This window comes from Sus scrofa, chromosome 15 (genome assembly GCF_000003025.6).
Source record: "Sus scrofa isolate TJ Tabasco breed Duroc chromosome 15, Sscrofa11.1, whole genome shotgun sequence".
Taxonomy (NCBI): Eukaryota; Metazoa; Chordata; class Mammalia; order Artiodactyla; family Suidae; genus Sus; species Sus scrofa.
This window is the reverse complement of record NC_010457.5, coordinates 43,715,664-43,733,242: the sequence shown is the minus strand read 5'-3', so window position 1 is coordinate 43,733,242 and position 17,579 is coordinate 43,715,664. Positions and strand designations below refer to the sequence as shown.

The 17,579-nt window shown below is 39.8% G+C and overlaps 1 protein-coding gene and 1 long non-coding RNA gene across 18 annotated transcripts in view; one reads left to right on the top strand and one right to left on the bottom strand.

Moving 5' to 3' along the window:
* The window catches only part of LOC110257187, a 69,833-nt gene extending 54,878 nt beyond the window's left edge, over positions 1-14,955 (top strand). For all 3 annotated transcript variants that reach the window (XR_002339464.1, XR_002339462.1, XR_002339463.1), the window contains exons 2-3: positions 13,554-13,682; positions 14,196-14,955. This is a non-coding gene — a long non-coding RNA (uncharacterized LOC110257187). The remainder of the gene's footprint in view (positions 1-13,553; positions 13,683-14,195) is intronic.
* Positions 1-17,579, bottom strand: part of TENM3 (teneurin transmembrane protein 3) — a 2,583,558-nt gene that overhangs the window by 668,505 nt on the left and 1,897,474 nt on the right. The window lies entirely within an intron of this gene.

Here is a 17,579-nt window from a genome sequence, read left to right as displayed (position 1 = left end):
TTTGAGTACAGTCCTTAAAAAGGTGAAATTATTATCTTCCCAGGAATGTATATTTACCCTGAACTTTCATTAGTTCCAATAAAATGACACGGTCCAAAAAAAAAAAAAAAAAAAAAAAAAAAAGTTTTGTTATTGCTAATCACCGTTCTTGAAGTTATTTACTTAGGCCGTCCAAGAACAGAGGCTCGGTTCAGTGTCTGGAGTGACCTAAAAAAACCCAGGAATGGTATCTGGTATGTTTTCCAGGTTCAGTCCTGGAATTTCTGCACGGGATGGATTAAGAATCCACAGGCAGCCGGGGCTACTTAAAAGTATCAGGAAGGTTGTGAGATAATTGCATGCAAGGAGCCAGGAATGTCAACCCCTCTGGCTAAAGGTTTCACATAAGCCACTGCTTTTACAATCTGTTTGGCATCAGTCACAAGAGACAGCCTTCTTTAAAGCACTTTTTGTCTACCAAATGTAACACTCCATTGTAGAAACTTCCTGGCACTTAGTCAAGATGAATAGGTTAGGCACAGCAATAGGAAGATTAACTAATGCATATTTGGAGCTTATTCTCTGCTAAGCAATTTATAAATGTTTTTCATCTATTTGTATAACTCTAAAGTTAGCAACTATTAGGATCCTCATTTCAGAAACAGGACCCTGAGGCACAGTGAGATTAATTAAATTATCAAAGGTGGCAAAATAAGGCTGCCCAATTTAGAAGTCAGTGTTCTCAGCCATTATACTAAATTGGCATTGTTATAGCCTTGTTTCCCCAACTGGATGGCATTGTAGTGAGGGTCCCATGCAGACTGATGAATATGGAATGCTGTATGTTTCTTTTTTCTTTTTTTTTTTTTTAGAGCCACACCTGTGATACATGGAAATTCCTAGGCTAGGGGTCCAACTGGAGCTGCAGTTGCAGACCTACACCACAACAGCAGTAACACCAGGTCTGAGCTGAGTCTGTCTGCGACCTACACCACAGCTCATGGCAACATCGGATCCGTAACCCAATGAGCAAGGCCAGAGATCGAATCCTCATCCTCATGGATACTAGTCAGGTTTTTAACCCACTGAGCCATGATGGGAATTCCTGAATGCTCTATCTTGAGATATACGATTTTTTGTAATACAAGTAGTGCATGATTGTAAAAAAAAACAAAAACAAAAAAACACATGACATAGAAAATCCAAAAGAAGAAAATAAAAATTGTTATTAATTTACACATAATAGTGTGAATATATTAATCCCAAATTCCCGATTTATCTCTTCTCCCTACCCTCCCTTCCCCACATACCACCCCCTTTGATAACCATAGTTTGTTTCTATGTCTGTGAGTCTATTTCTGTTTTGTAATTTAGTTCATTTGTCATTTTTTAAGATTCTACATATAAATGATATCATATGATATATGTCTTTCCCTGTCTGACTTACTTCACTTAATTTAAAATAGACAAACAACAAGGACCTACTGTATAGCACCAGGAACCATACTCAATATCTTATAATAACCTATAATGGAAAAGAATCTGAAAAAGAATAAATGGATATATGTCAAAGTCACTTGGATGTGCACTTGAAACCACTACAATATCGTAAATCAACTATTCATCAATAAAGAAAATGAATAACAGTAAAAAAATCATTACTAATTTCATTACCTAGCGATTACTACTTTTCAGATTTTACTTTATATTCTGCCTATCATTTTCTATATCTGTTTGAAGAGTAAGAATTCAACTCTTCTGAGTCGGTTCTTTGATAATCAAACATCTGATCCAACAATTTATCATGAACATCTCCCAGTGTCTTGAAATACATTTCTACAACACCTCTTTGAATGGCTGCATGCTTGAATATTTTGATTTTGAGAGAAGTCAAGGTACATTTCACTGCACCAAGTCTCTGTCTGAATTTCACATCTGGTCTTGGGTGCAACTATTGCCCCAGCTTTATTTCTAGCGAGTTTTAAAGTGGCAGAGGGGAGCGGTGATAAGGGTATTAAGGGAATAGGGGAATAGGTGGCACATATACACTGGAGACTCGCTTTTCACACTATCATTTTTGCTACTTCAGTATCTCTGCCTGATAAAGACAAGTGAATATTTTATACATAAGAGTTTTCTAAATGGGTCCTCCCAGGTAAAGGGGTAGAATAATCAGCTAACGATGAAGTAGTGTGAAGCCTTGGGAGAAAAGGATTCTTGACCTTTAGTGGAGAGCCTTGATCACTCAAGTTTCTTTTGCTTTCCTCCCTGACTTGCCCGAGGGTAAAGGGTGAAGTGACATTTCTACCAAGGCCTCCCTGGTCAGGTGCAATCAGATTGACTGATGGCTGGCAGAGAACTAAAGGTAATCTTCTGGTCTGGGTCGCCCAGCTGGCTGGATGAAGAGTCACTCCGTGCTGGGACTGGACATCCATTTGAACATCTCATTTAAAGCTGCAGTGAGTTCAGGTGGTTTTTGAATTATGTATTAAACTCAGCTTCCAAATAGAGCCTTGGTTACATATTTCAGCTAAAGTTCTCCTAAACATAAAGGCCCACAACTCTCAGCTCTCTTCCTCTTGTTTGCTGGTCTCATTGTCATTTTCTATTAGGTTTTACTCTGGATACTGGCGTGCTGGTGCCTGATATGGAACAGTCAATATTAAACCACCCTCCACCTCCTTGGTTTTCATTCTTTGTCTTGAGCCATCAAAGCTGCCAAGATCGCCAATTTTCCTCAACGCATATGAACCTTGCCTGCAATTCTGATGAAAGCACAAATTGGCACTCATTTTCCAATGGGGAACACTTAAGTCTGTCAACCTTTCTCCAAGATCAAAGCCTCAGTCCTACTCCCCTTAATAATCACTAATGGAAGTTGTGGTACTCACTGCAATCTTCAGATTCATCAGGATCAGCGCTCAAAATACTCCCTGGGGGACTCCACTCCTGGTGCAGAGAGAAGGTCTTGGCGCCTAATCGCTTTTTAATCTCTAAGCTTCCTCCAGCACAAACTTCCCATTCCCCCCACCCCACCCTTTCTCCCATTCATTTCTACAGCAGATAATTAATATCAACCAAGTCCTGCTAAACCTGCCTCCTGAAGAGCTACAGAGTCTACTTCTCTCTCTCCATTTTCACCGCTACCCATCACCTCGCCCTGAGCGCACTCATCTATTATCTGGATTTCTGCAATGGCATAGCTACAGGTCTCACCTTGTCACACTTCCTCCCCAAATCAGTTATCCATGGTAACCTTAGTGATCTTAAAAAAAAAAAAAATGTAGATTTTTAAAATGTAGTCTTAGAAAGTTTACCTGACCCATGAGCGGCCCATCCATTTGTCCCAATTTTCTGGAACAGTACCTGTTTCTGCTTGTCGTAATGATGAATCATGACTTCTTCACTCTCAGGAGTGTTCTGCTTTTTTTTTTTTTATTACTCAATGAATTTATTACATTTATAGTCATACAGTGATCATCACAATCCAATTTTATAGGAAGGAGTGTTCTGTTTTAGAGAAAAAACAAAAAACCAAACAAAACCCTACATAGCAATATTGCCTTCTTTCAACTGGCTGTGTCTACCTCTGCAGCTGGATCTTTCTGAGTTGGCTCTTCACAGCCCTTGTAGTTCCTGGGATGTATCATGTTCCTACTACCCAGGATCCTCATGCTGTTTCCTCTTTCTGGAATGCTTCTCCAGTCCTCTTTCTCTTCTTCCTAATTCCTCTTCATTCTTCAGATCCGACTAGGAAAAAGTTGTTTGTTTGTGGGTTTTTTTTTTGTTGTTGCTGTTTTTTGTTTGTGTGTTTCTTGTTTGTTTGTGGGTTTTTTTTTGTTGTTGTTGTTTTGCTTTTTAGGGCAATACCCGTGGCATATGGAGGTTCCCAGGTTAGGGGTCTAATCGGAGCTACAGCTGCCTACCTACACCACAGCCACAGCCACAGCAACACCAGATCCAAGCTGTGTCTGTGACCTACACCACAGCTCACAACAATGCTGGATCCTTAACCCACTGGGCGAGGCCACAGATCGAACCCACAACCTCATGGTTCCTAGTGGGATTCGTTTCTGCTGTGCCACGATGGCAACTCTGGAAACAAGTTCTTTGAAGGATGAGTGAATCTTTATTTTTATTTTTTACCACTTAAGAAAATTGAAGTATAGCTGATGTACTATCTTATCTAAGTTACAGGTGTACAATATAGTGATTAACATTTTTTTTTTTGTCTTTTTAGGGCCATACCTGCAGCATATGGATATTCCCAGGCTAGAGGCGGAATCACAGCTGCAGCTGCCAGCCTACACCACAGCCACGGCAACACCATATCCTTATCCAACTGAGTGAGGCCAGGGATTAAATATGCATCCGCACTGACACTGTGTTGGGTTCTTAACCCACTCAGCCACAATGGGAACTCCTGATTCACAATTTTTAAAGGTTATACCCCATTCACAGTTACTATAAAATACTGGCTATACTCCCTGTGTTGTACAATATATCTTTGTAGCTAATTTCATACATAAGAGTTTGAATAAATAAATCTCGATTCAAGCTTTATTTCCTCAGGGAAGACTTTCCTGCTTTTCCTTCCCCACTCTTCCCCAGGATTTGTTCAATTTTTTTATGATAAAAAACTATGACTTTCTTTCTGAGCATTTATCTCAGTTTTGGATCATATAATCTTTGGTTCACCAGACTTTGACTTCGATGGGAGCAGAAACCCTTTCCATCCTGTTTATTTTTGTGTCTGTTATCACCTAGCATATTGATCTAAAAACAGGTGTTGAATAGTATCTCATAAGGCATTTTAGAAATCCTAAGAAAAATTAGTTATGGTCTTATTTTCTAGAAGCTTATACCTTATCAAAAGGAAAGAAAAGGCAAAACTATACAAGCAGGTGGCAGTAAAAGATGAAGGAATGACTCAGAATTTTAGAACAAAGGAGCCTAGAAAGTATACAGATCAACCCTGACTCATCCGAGCAGCATTAAGTGACTATTACACAGTGATTGTGACAGTCCTATGATGTATCTGGATAATAAGGACTTATAGAGGTTCAGAGGTAAAAAATACTGCTGTGTCCTTGAGTGTCAAGGACAGACTGTGAAAGGAGTAAACTTGAATGGAGTTTTGAAAGATTCCTTCTCTAACAAATATTGGTTAACTATTTACTCTGTAATAACAAGAATAAGATATGGTCTTTGCCCATGAAGATTAAGGGTTGGCAAGCTACAGCCCTCAGGCCAAAGCTGGCCACATGTTTTTGAAATAAAGCTTTATGGGATCATAGTCACACCCATTTACTTACCTCTTGTTTATCGCTGATTTTGTACTACCATGGCAGAGCTGAGTAGTTACAACAGAGATCATATGGAAAATATTTACTGCTTTTCCCTTTACAGAAAAGTTTTGTTAACTGCTGAGTTAAACTCTCAGGGTTGAGTGGGGAGACAGCCACAAAAGACCAAAATTGCAGGAAGTGGGGGCTTAGAAGAGGCACATTGGAAGCTTCATGGAAGAGTCTTAGAAGAGGAGGTGCTTAATTGGTCAGGAAAGGGAACTCAGAAGAAAGGACATGTGAGTGGTTTCTTGAAGGATCAGATACTCAGTAAGAATTTGACTATAAAGAAATACAAGGAGGAAAAAGAGGATACACTATGAACTAAAGTGAAACTTCAGGAATGAACGCATTTATTTGGGGTGAAACAATACCATTTGCACTTGGGACCACAGGTTCCCATTGGGAAATACAGGGTGAAAACTTCACTGAATGAAGCCAGGGAAAGTAAAGCTGAAACATTCAAAATTCACTATGAAGTTAATAGTCAGACTGGGAAGGCTCTTGCTCAGGACAATGCTATGGAAAAGGGAAGAGATGTATAGACTCTGAGTCTGAAGACCTGGAAAGGCAGAGGATCCGGGGAACCACTCAGGCAGTCTTTAGAAGAGGGGAAAGAAACTGGAGATGTGAGAGCAACCTGAGCCCACAGAAAGGTCTTTCTTGGTCCACATGGTATTTGAACATTTCAAAAACTAGCTGTCCACATTTATGAAAAGATATTTTGTATAAGAATTTATATTTCTAGTGTTTCTTTATTTTATTTTTTGTCTTTTTTGAGTTTTTCTAGGGCCACACTCGGGGCACATGGAGGTTCCCAGGCTAGGGGTCTAATCGGAGCTGTAACCTCCTGCCTGTGCCAGAGCCACAGCAACGCAGGATCTGAGCCGCATCTGTGACCTACACCACAGCTGAGGGCAACGCCAGATCCTTAACCCACCGAGCAAGGCCAGGGTTCGAACCTGCAACCTCATGGTGCCTGGTTGGATTCATTAACCACTGAGCCATGATGGGAATGCCTTCTAGGGTTTCTTTAAAAATCAGAGTATCTGGCAACACTGGGCCTGCATTCTTCCTTGGCAACAATCCCCCTGCTTCCTTCCTGGGGCTGAGCTGTGTTTTGTGGACTTGGCCAGAGAAGGCCCCATTTAATTGTGCATTATCCCCCATGGGAACTAGAATTGGTGGCCTATGATACTATAATCTGGATGTAAAATTTGAAAAAGTCTTTAATTGGGATGGAGCCAATCCATTCACCTTTCTTTTTGGGCTCTGAACTCTTCTCTACTGATTGTTCTTTCTGAAGATTTAGGAAGATCCACCTCTTTCATTTCTGAACAGTGGGGATTTGTGTGTCTGTGTATATGTGTGTTTTAGACTCTTAATTAGATTATGATAGATCTCATGGGTGAATATCTGCCTTGAAGTTAGGACCTCCAATTTAATTCCATTGTAGCAAATCTTTCTCTTTCCTCCCTCATTAATTTCTCGGAGGCCCCATCTTACCTGCAAACCAAACATTCTGACCCCCTTACCCTTGTTTCCTAATATTATAGTTTCCATCCCTCCCTTCTTGCTTAAATAACCATAACAACATTGGTTTGTGCTTTGCAATAGAGTTTTAGTTTTAATTCTTCCTCAAAAAAAAGTGGTTTCTCCCAAGAAGGTTTTTTTGAGAGGGTAGCTTGTTTTACAGTCCCAAGAGTGTTCTTTAAAATCCTTCAGACGATGTTTTTCTAGTTGTTCCTGGCTGTTAAAAAATAGGCTACCATGTATTTCAGCGTAACTCTGGATGATGGTTGATTCTAAAGGGAGGGAAATGCTATAAATGGCAATTAATCTGTTTGCACTCCTGTTGACCCAGGTGCTTCCCCAATGCCCCTCCCTGGGACTCTGAATGTACTCTTGATGCCCTTCTCCTTATGTAGGGAGCAGACTGGGTTCTAGATTCTGCTAAGAGAGCATTATAGGTACACTACCATATCTAAAGCCTAGTTTTGATCTGGTTACATGTGTTTTATGTTTTGAGAGAAGTGATTTGGCCCTTGAAAAGCAGTTTAGGCCAGAATTTGGGGTCAAAAGCAAGCTATAAAAGCTGGGACCCTTCCAGAAGTCTTAATAACTAGTCTTTTAGTATTTCATAAGAAATATATAAAGGTAGCATGTTTCTGCTATTAAATACTGAAAATTTAGGGCAAGATTTTATTCTAGTTGGAAAAGGCCAGCCACAAGCCTGATTCTGTAACCTTAACTTTCCCCTGCCTTGTCTGTAAAGGGAAGGGGTTAAAAGAGGTGATCCTAAGGAGCTTTAGTGCCAACTCCATGAGTAAAGAGATGGATGGTAGAGCTGTGCCTGTCCATTGGGAATCTAGGTTTTCATGGTGCCTGAGCCAAATTGCATGGACCAAGAAGCTGCTGAAAGTCCCAATTTCTCCCTGGGGTAAGGACTGAGATGGGGTGAGACTGAGTGCTTATACAGAAATACTATGTGATGAAGGGGAGAAGAGTAGGCTTTGATTTTAGACAGACCAAGGCCCCCATCTGAACTCTTCAACCTCATGTTATTTACTCAATTCCTCTGCCTTTACGGTTTCCCCTTCTACTGAAGAGGCTGATACCCATTGTACTCATCTGCTTGGGCTGCCCAAACAAAATACCATAGACTGGGAGGGCTTAAACAACTAAAGTTTACTTTCTCATGGTTCGGGAGGGTGGAAGTCTGAGATCAGGTGCCAACAGGGTTGGTTTTGGGTGAGGCTTTCCTTCCTGGCTTGGAGATGGCCACTTTCTCACCATGTCCCTCACATGGCCTTTCCTCTATGCACATATGAGAGAGAAAGATCTCTGGCATCTCTTTCTCTTCCTATAAGGACATTGGTATTATGTGATTAGGGCCCCACCCTTATGACATGAACTTAATTATGTACCCTAAAGGGCCCGTCTCCAAATATAGTCAGATTGGGGGTTTTCGGTTCAACATATGTATTTTGGAGAACATGATTCCATCCACAACACCTCCTTTAGGGGCTGTTGTGAAGATGAGATAGTGTTAAATGAGACAATAAATGCAGTACTCCTGGCATAAAGTTCCTGGTCCACTTGAGAGCCCTATCTGGTAACACACATGCAATCCAAAGAATGGATTCCCTTAAGAAAGAGTCCCGACCTTGGAGTTCCTGCTGTGGTGCACTGCAGTTTATCTGATTGAAGCAGCTTGGGTGACTGCTGAAGCACAGGTTTGACCCCCAGCCTGGCACAGTGGGTTAAAGAATCTGGCATTGCCATAGCTGTGTAGGTCACGGCTATAGCTTGGATTTAATCCCTGGCCCGGGAACCTCCATATGCTATGGGTGCAGCCATAAAAAATGCATACATATAAAAAAAAAGTCCTGACCTCATTATACAGTCCTTTAAGAAAACAATTAAGCAGCAACTGATAAATCTGAAGTTTACCCTGTGAAAGACTTGACTGTGCCTACAAGAGGGTGTATATGTTTCTTTCTTTCTTTCCTTTTCTCTCTTTTCTTTTTTTGCTTTTAAGAGTCACACCTGTGGCATATAGAAATTCCCAGGCTAGGGGTCAAACCAGAGCTACAGCTGCTGGCCTATGCCATAGCCACAGAAGGCCAGATCTGAGCTGCATCTGCGACCTACCTACACCACAGCTCACAGCAACACCAGATACTCAACCCTCTGAGCCGGGCCAGGGATCAAACCCACATCCTCATGGATACTAGTTGGGTTCATTTCCACTGAGCCACAGTGGAAACACTAAGAGGGTATATATTTCTCTAAATATTTTTTCAATATTTGTCTCTTTATTATCAATAATTAGTAATTTATTTGGTTTCTAGACTTCATTTGTTTTTCTGGGTCTAGCAAAATGGATTAGGTGGAGGGGTGCTGCTCAGCACCTACTCCTTTGTGATGGGCTTCACTGCTTCTACAACTAGTGTCCTGCAAGCAGGTACCAACCTATAGCTGCACATAGCCTTGGATATTGTGGCCAGACCATTGGCTTTTCTGAGGCTGCTACTTAAATTGATAAGCAATGTCTGTGCTGTTGTTTCCCAGGAGAACTAATTGAAATAATGGAAAGGATATATGTGTGTACATGCATGCACACACACACACACACACACACACACACACACACACACACACATTGCAATACACTGATGTTGCATATTGGCATATATCTGTATCTATAGCTACATCTATGCTGAAAGAAACAGACACAGAGATCCTAGATAGACTTGATAGTCAAAAACTGCCCCAAGGTAGTAGGAAGGACTGTATTCATAGAAAGAAGGGCACAAGACAAGACAACTGGGTGGCCAGAAATGTCTTCAAGCTGTGTATGGATAATAAGACATTGACAGCATTATCTAATACTTTGGCTGAAATCAGTTTCTAATGAATAAGAAAACATTTCTACAATCTGACCCTGGCTTAATCATGAGTGTTCTTTTGGCTTCTGAATATTTTTTTAAAACTTTTGAACATGATTCCAGATTTCTATAGCTATAAAATCATATTTTAAAAGCTCTGGATTATAATAATTATTCAAAAAAAGAGAAATGATTAAAAAGATTAAATGCCCAGGGTGCTCACTATTTACATCTTGAATAATGGGAATGGACTGAGAGAAGATTGAGGAACATTTTGACTCCTCAATATACGTACATGATTAGGCAGGATCCAGGAGGTAGCTGAATGTGTGTTTGATGAAATACAATTGTTCACATTTGGAAGTGCCTTGAGCCTTTCCTGAGATAACTCTCAACCACCAATGTTTAGAATACATTTATTAGTGCCAGTCAGTGTGTCAGGCACTGGGTAAAATGAGGACATATTTTGAAGGTAAAACAGCCGAATACATTAATACGTCAAGAACCTTTGAATTACTGTGCTCTTCCTGAATTTATATTTCTATAGTTTTTTTCCTTCTTTTGGGAGAAAGGAAAGAATGCTTTGCCCCCTTGAAATGTCAGGAGCAGACTTTGAAAGTGGGTCCTGAGGGTTCTGGGTTCACCATCAGTGGGAAGCCAGAGCATGGACTGAGATGAAAGGGAAAGGAGATCTGAGGTTCAAGTGCTTGGAAGAAACAGAGAGGAAAACTTTTCCACAGATGCCAGGGTGCAGAGGATTGTTTTGAAGGAACCCAGAGCAGATCTGAAGGGTACTCTCCTGAAGGAACTCAACACCAGGAGGTGCCAAATAGAAAGAGTGGAAAGGTACCCTCAGGTCAGAACGGGAGCTTATTGTGAGAGTATGTTCTGAATCTGCAGCCACAGTTGATCTTTCAGAGAGTACCTCCCACTGTTACTGGAATTAAGGGAAGTAGGTATCATTTCTCAGAAAGCAATTGAATCCCAAGTATACTTTATTTTCTTATTTATTTATTTATTTTGCTTTTTTTAGGGCATATGGAAGTTCCCAGGCTACACCACAGCCACAGCAACTCAGGATCCGAGTCCCGTCTGTGATCTACACCACAGCTGGGGGCAACACTGGATCCTTAACCCACTGACTGAGGCCAGGGATCATACCCACATCCTAATGGGTACTAGTTGGGTTCATAACCCGCTGAGCCACAGCAGGAAATCCTCCAACTCTACTTTATTAATATGGATTCTTCTCCATCTTTGGATCTTAGATGTCTTTGATTGATTCATCGTTCTCTCCTCTAAAGGGCTTTCCTCATTCTATATTTTTATTCTGTATATGTGTATTCTTAATCTTCAATTCAATCCCTTCTGTTTGTAAGGCATTATCTGAGACTGCAGAGCTATGCAAAAACAAATAAGGTATTTTGTTTATGCATAAAGCATTTAGAGTCAAGGGGGATGGTTATGAGTTTAACTAATAAGGCACACTGTCCCCTGCCCACAGCCATAGCCTGCACTCAGTAATGCATTCATTAAGAATTCCTGTGGCCCACCCTTTATTGGGTGATGTCATGCCTCTGTATCTCCATCATCTGAAACCTCTGCATGGAAACATTCACAGCTTCCTTCTTACTTTAATAAACTCTTACTTAACACTCACCTCAAGTATGACCACTGGGAACCCTTCTCTGACATCCCCCTTTGATATCAATTATCTCAACTCCCATGCTGTATTATTATAATGCCTTGCATTAACAATGGTCTGTTTAACTGGCTGTCTTTACCATAAAGAAGGGGCAGAAACTCCTCCTTTCTCTGCAGTCCTAGTGTCTGGTGTGTAGGGCCGTTCAAGATTTCTGAGCAGAGGGAGGGCTGTCATGACCCGATTCTCTGATCTGTTATGTATCTCTGTGTGTGTGTGTTGTGTGTGCATGCATGCATATGTGTATCTTTCTGAGGATATCCCAGGTTTTGGCAATAGGAAGAAATAACTAATATTTACGTGGCAAAACTTGAATATAAAGTTTGCAAACTGGTAAAAGGACAAATAAACAAATCTGGGTGCATATCCAAGTTGGGAGCCCTTAAAGGAGGCATCAGTGACACAAGGCAGAAGGGGGCTGGGAGAATTTCTGGGAATTTGGATCTAATCATGCCCTTCCTGTGAGTTTCCTCCAATTACAGTAAACAAGAAAAAGGCCCAAGAAAGAGCGTACTGAGAAGTGTTGATTCATTCTATGATGTTAGATTACAAAACAATGTAATCTAATATGAAAATCCTGTAAAATGGGATGCTGATATTTTAGTGTCATAATTGAAATTGGAATATTCAGCTCCCTATGCAACAAATTATAGTTCTGCTGCCTCAGTTATTATTCTCTTTTTTCAAAGTTACCTCTTCAAATTCTTTAAATCGATCTTCTACCTTGCCTATGACTGGGTCCATTACCAACACAGAACTTATGTCGCTTTATCCCCTTTAACCCCACCCACAAAGTGTTTTGTTTCTTTTCCTTGCACTGAATTACGAATTTAGAGGATTTTCCAATTCTGAATTTTATTTCCTTTTGTGATGCCTTTTTTTCTCTCATAGTCTTGTAATCTTTAAAGTCATTTTCCAGGCTTGTATAAAATCTTACACCTATTAATTTGTACTGATTTACAACATTTATTTCAGTACACTAGAAAATGTTTGTTTTTAATATTTATACTCATAGATAATGCATATCATAAAGTTTTAATGTAAATCACTAATACATTTGTTCATCTTTAACTACCAAAGTTCTTCATGTTTATAGATCATTACTCAAATGCTTCATAGGATTCATGAAAATATATCCCAGCAACGTGTTTTTTATTTACCACATCTTTGTGCATGTGTGTAAGAAAGAACTAGTACCAAACTATTTTAAGAAAACTTAGAATAAAAAGAAAAGTTCATAATAAAAAGAAAAGTTCATACGCTTACTCAAAAGTTAATTAAATACTCTTTTGAAAATATAACATTTGAAGTTCTTTTCATCAAGTAGGGAAATATATTACATTTCTCCCCCCCCCCACCCCATTTATCAGTTGCATTTAGACAGTTTAATCACTGTAATGAAAAATTTCCTTAATTCTCATTCTAGGGACCAAAAGATGTTTATTGCTTGGTATAAGCAATCTGTTTTAAAAAAAAATGTGTGAATGGTTAATGAAACTCCATAGAGGTAGTGTTTGTATTTTAATTTTTAAAGGTAAAAGTTTCTCTCTTCTCATTATTTTCAAGAATGAGAAGCTTCTTACAAAGTCCCACTGTTGCTCTCAACCCCTTAATATTTTGTAGACTTTACAAATGGGGCCTTTAGGTGAAAACAAATATGGGTATCTTTGCCCAGTGGACTCTCCCAGCAACAAGTCCTTTAAAAAGCTGTTTTCATTTCACTGGCCAAGAATTTAATGGGACAAACATAAGCTGGGGTTAGACAGAGGTACATTCAATTCACTACTCTGCTACTCAATGACTACGGAACGATGAGAACTCTCTGAGCCTCAGAGTTCATGTCAAATGGGGATAACGTCACTGCCAATCTCAAGGCATTGTTTCTGGAATGATATACCTAGCGTGGTGCATGATGCAGAAATTGCTAGTTCCTTTTCCTGGCAGATATTGCAAGTCCACTCATGTCAATAACGGTCGCTAAAATCATAGCAATGTAAGTGAACAGAAAAAAAAAAATGACCCTAAAAAGCAGTCCTTGATAGAGAAATCAGACTGTCAGTTAACAGCGGCACAAACTTTTGAAACATAATTAAAACATGTTTAAAAGTAAGTAGATTAAATCATCCTATACTGCAGAGACCAGGAATGGTGAGTCCCTAAGCAGAAAGAAGGAATCTTACTCCGTCTGAAGGGCCTTGGAGAAATCACCACGACTCCAGCAACAGCGTCGGCTCCATCTCAGGAGGCAGAACTGGGTTTTTCCAGGTAACTTAGAGCTCTTAAAAACCCACCAGGGGTTTCCTCCATCCTTTACAACTCCTGGGATTTAATACAGATGGGAAGATTCTTTCTTAATTATTGCTTTGGGTTGTATCTTCCAAAGCTTTGGTCATGCACATTATAAGTTGGTGACGTTGCTAGAGTGGCTTTTATATGGGTCTCAAACTCACAGTAAATCCATGCATGAATGTCTTTGCAGCCTTCACTGAGATAACGCTGAAACCCGAGTGGGGGTTGGAGGTTGGGGAGTCGGGGAGTGGGGACATCCATTTTTATGGCCTGAAGAAGCTTCCGGTGTCTGAGGCAGCTCAGCTTCATTGTCCTTTCATGAACACTCCATCCATCTATGATGGGCCCCTTCCACAGATGTCACATCTGGCTTCTGCAGTTGTATTTCAGCATCACTCAGCAACACACAGATAAGGTAATGTCTCTGAAAACTCCTGGATGGAAGGCTTCCAGGAGACTCTCATCACTGAAATCTTACTTTCCTTTCAGGCCTGAAGGGCTGCATATGTGCAAGGAGGATGAAAGACAGAGGAAGGAGGACACACCACCATGGGACTGAACTTCAAAGACATTATGCTAGTGAAAGAAGGCGACACAAAGGTCACATAATAACTGCATTTGTAAGGAATAACCAGAACAGCTAAATCCAGAGAAACAAAAAACAAATTAGTGGCTACCAGGGGTTGGGGGAGGGAGGGGTGAGGGAACGAGGGCTTCCTAGGTATTGAATTTTCTTTTGGGGTGATGAAAATCTTTCAGAACAAGCTAGAAGGCCCTAAACGACCTGGAACTGCTCACTTTAATATGGTTATTGTTATGGGAATGTGAATTTTGTCTCAATTGAAAAGCACTTGAAATCATTTTACTCTTATGATAAACCTGTGATGTGGGCACCATCTCCCCCATTTCTCAGATGACTCAAGTTTTATTTCACTGAGGTACATATTATTTTTAGCAGAGGAAACTTGGCATTTGACACTTTATAAGTGATGGAAAAATCTAAGAATTAATGCTTTGAGGAAGGCATAAAATGACCAAGGCATGCCGGTCAGGTTCAGCTGATGCTGACTACCCAGTCCCCTTTGCTATGAGCGTGTGGATGGAATCACTGTCCCAACCAACAGAAGAGGAGCCCACCTGCCTTAGCCAGTGAGACAAATGACAAATAACAGAGTGGGCCTGCTTCATCTTCCTCTGAGCTATAAAATCTTTTTTTTTTTTTTTTTTTTTTTGTCTTTTTAGGGCTGCATCCTCTGCATATGGAGGTTCCCAGGCTAGGGGTCGAATCGGAGCTACAGCTGCTTGCCTATACCATAGCTACACCAGATCTGAGCCAGGTCTGCAACATACACCACAGCTCACAGCCACACCAGATCCTTAACCCACTGAGCGAGGCCAGGGATCAAACACTTGTCCTCATGGATACTCGTTGGGTTCTTTACTGCTGAGCCACAACGGGAACTCCGGTCTTTAAAAAAATTTTTTTTTTTATTGAATGAAAGATTCTTTAAATTCTATAAGGCTTTACAATTTTCAAAAGTTTCACAAATAAGATTTCATATAAGCCCATTAATAACTCCCCCCCCCTTAATAACTGCCCCTCCTCCCTTTCCTCTCCTCACTGGTAACCACTAGTTTGTTCTCTAGATCTGTAAGTCTGCTTCTTTTTTGTTTTATTCACTAGTTTTTTTTTTTTTTTTTTAAGATTCCACATATAGGTGAAATCATACAGTATTTGTCTTTCTCTCTCTGACTCCTTTCACTTAGCATAATACCCTCTAGTTAGCAAACATAAGAACATAGTTTATAACTTGTTATGAATTTTTACCTAACCAAACTTGGTTCTTCTCACTGATGTGCAGTAAATCCAATCTATTGACACCTGATTGTGGTGATGAAAAGTGCAGAGTTTACTGTAAGATGCTAAGCAAAGAATCTGGGTAGCTAGTGCTTAAAAGACCAGAATTCTCAAACGGTGTTCAAGGAAAGGTTTTTAAAGACACGCCATAGACTCTATTTAGTTTCAGAGGGATGTTGGATGTGAGAAATGAAGGGAAAACCGAGGGAAGGAAGTGGAGGGAAATTTCTGAACAAAGCACGGTGTGAGGAGCACAACTCCAGCTAGCTTTCCCCACCTCCTCTTGTTTGCAAACATGAGTCTCACACAAGACACCATCCACGTTCTGTTTCTATTTTTTCAGCTGCAACTGTTACATCAATGATAGGCAGAGAGAGCCTTTGGTGAGTAGATTTCTTCCTATGGGGTTAGCTTTAACTGAATATACAACACACAATTTATTTTCCAAACACTCCTGTTCTGTCCCCACTTCCATGCCATTTGGTGAACCACTTCTTCTTGTGTCCAGAAGCCACATTAGCTTCCTTTTTCCAGGCTGCTTCCCTTCCTTCAGGTAAACAACTGCAGGCACTAGGTTTTTTTGAGCACTGCTTCCAGGAAGTCCCTCTCTATTCAAAAATTGTGGATGGGCCCCATGGTTATCTGATGAAGGCAAATTTCTTAGTCTAACATTCCCAGTTGTCCTGTTTTTCAGATTCATTTCTATGACTTCTCTCTATGAAGCCAAATTGGATCTTTTCTATTTAAAAGAAAAGCAATACTATCAGTTCATAGCTAACATTTATTGAAGGTTTGGTATGTATTTATTGAAGGCTCAATGCTAAGCACTCTACATCCATTATCTCACCTTTGGCAATGCCCAACCAGCCAGGCATTGTACAAGTAAGGAAACCACCATTAGAGAGAGCCAAGCAATTACACAACTGGTGAAGGTCAGAACCAGGATTTACACCAGGTCTGTCTGGTATCCAAACCCATGATTTTCGGTACTGGTCTTGATTTTATCTTTTAACTTTCCTGTTTTCATAACTTGTGTTCCTATATTTTATCCCTAATTCTAGCTCCACTCTTTTCTCCTGCTTTTCTCCAACAAATATTCCTAACCTCAAAGGCTGGAGTCTTCTCTTCATTTGAGCTCACATAGGAGGGCAAATATTTTCTGTCTGTTGGTGGCATTTATCTTTTCATAGTTCTAATCCTCATATCACTAGTTCTATGACAGTGCTAAGGAAGTCAGGGACCATGGCTAATACTGATATCTCTGACTTTGTCTAGCATAATACCTCATTCTCAATGGCTTTTCAACAACCATTTATTTGTTCAATAATTCTTATGGATTACCTGCCAGGGAAATATTTTTTATAGACTTGTTTATTAAAAGCTCTTCATAAAATTGGGACTTTGCCTCTTCAGTCTTTTACAAAAATGTATTTTTTTTGATGTTTTGGGAGCATCAAATAAATAGGGTGAGCATTAGTAAAATATTCCTAATTTTCATTTATGACTAAAGTGCTTCAAATACTATATGCTAAATTTATTTTTATCCAAGTGCTTATTTGAACCAACATTGAGACTAAAGGGAAAAGAAATTACTCTTTGAAATCTGTTACTTTAAAACCCTTATTCTCCTGAGTTTCATGATAGGTCCATATAGAGAAATTAATTTACAGAAGTAGTCAGCAAAACCGCTAAAAAATGCAAGCATCATCTACAATGCACTTTTTCCTTTGTGTGACTTTTGCATATTTCAATATTGAGTTCATCACCTTTAAGGTGTTCAAATTCACCAGCTGTAAGAATACTTATCAGATTATAGTGCTGCACTAGAAATAAACTGATGTTATTGAAAATAAATGAATCAGCACATTCTTAGCTGAATTGTTTTCTCATGTGACTCATACTACTTAACTAACTTTTTCTTTGTGATTGTTCATTTATCATATCAAAAGTTTCTTTGGACATCTGCTTCTTGAGGTACAAAAGCACAGCCTTGTTGAAAATGTTCAGTAGGAAAA